At 38.3% G+C, this 1,338-nt stretch overlaps 1 non-coding gene across 1 annotated transcript; it reads right to left on the minus strand.

Moving 5' to 3' along the window:
* Positions 1–583: 583 nt before the first annotated feature.
* On the minus strand, positions 584–690 carry LOC145151827 (small nucleolar RNA R71). The gene has a single exon (XR_013732379.1). It is a non-coding gene; the product is annotated as a small nucleolar RNA R71 (small nucleolar RNA).
* Positions 691–1,338: the final 648 nt, after the last annotated feature.

A 1,338-nucleotide genomic window follows, 5' to 3' on the forward strand; every position in this document is an offset into this window, starting at 1 on the left:
TTTGGTGTGTTTCAACTGAAGACCACGACGTGGTGATCATCCACCACGACGTGTCGAATGGAAGATTCCCGACGACGTGAATAAATTACCATGACGTGGGCACTGGCAGTTTTATTTTTATTTTTTAGTTTATTTGTTTTTATTTGTTTTTTGTTTGTTTTACACGTGTTTTCTAGTTTTTTCTTAGCAGTGAAAAAAAATAGGGGACATCACGACCATGACAATGGAAGAATACAAGCGGCATATGAAGAACGACAACAAATGGGGTCTTGATCCACCAAAAACCCCAACCACGACAAAGTTTGAACTCCCAGGGCACATTCTTAGTATGCTAAAAGATCCACCATTTTTTGGGAAGGACCATGAGGACGCCTACGAGCACATATAAGAGGTGGTGGAGATTTCAAATTATTTTAATGCTCCAAACGTGAGTAAAGATGCGGTGATGCTACGACTTTTACCAGTCACAGTAAAGGGTGAAGCAAAAGAATGGTTAAAATCAGTTCCCTTTGGAGCAATCACGACATAGGCTGATTTTAAGAATGAGTTCATAAACCAGTTTACCTCTCCTTCAAAAGTGGCGAAGCTTAAAAGAAACATACATAAATTTCAACAATTAGAAAGGGAGTCTCTATACGAAGCTTAGGAACGTTACAAGAGATTTTTACGACATTGCCCTCAAAATGATTTCGATATGCAACAAGAAATCTCGATATTTTATGATGGAGTCAATGTGTGCACTCGCCAACTTCTAGACTCTCAACGGACCATGACAAAGAAGGATTCGACAACAAATAAAGCTTTGATTGACAAATTTTCTAAGCATTCAAAAGAGTATCAAACCCAAAGGAGGACTTCACTAGAAGAAAATCAAGTAAAGATGGAGGTTAAGATGCTATCAGTTCAGTAATTAGAAAGCTCAACGCAATGGAAGAAAGGATTACAAAAATGGGTGGATCAATTTAAGATAGATGCGGAGCTTGTGGGGGACCCCATTTTACAAGGGATTGTGAATTGGAGTACAAGAGAGAATTAAGATACAAAAAAAATTCAACGACTAAAGCATGATCTCTACCAAATAGAACAAGTCCAATCCGAGAAAATATCTGCTCTCGAGTCAATGCTATTTAGATTTATGGAAGCTAGCGAAAAACGACAAGATGCTACAGATGCAACACTTCGAGAACAACAATAATCTATTTTGATCATCCACACATAAGTCGGGGAATTAACAAAGCTTGTGCAAGGCAAGCTATTGGATACACCTTCAAGAAAAGTCGAGCCAATCCCACTCTCTCAAGTCATGGCTATTTATACAGAAGAATATGAGGAATTGGT

Source organism: Lactuca virosa, chromosome 1 (assembly GCF_052849685.1).
Source record: "Lactuca virosa cultivar CGN04683 chromosome 1, Lactuca_virosa_CGN04683_v6, whole genome shotgun sequence".
Classification (NCBI taxonomy): domain Eukaryota; kingdom Viridiplantae; phylum Streptophyta; class Magnoliopsida; order Asterales; family Asteraceae; genus Lactuca; species Lactuca virosa.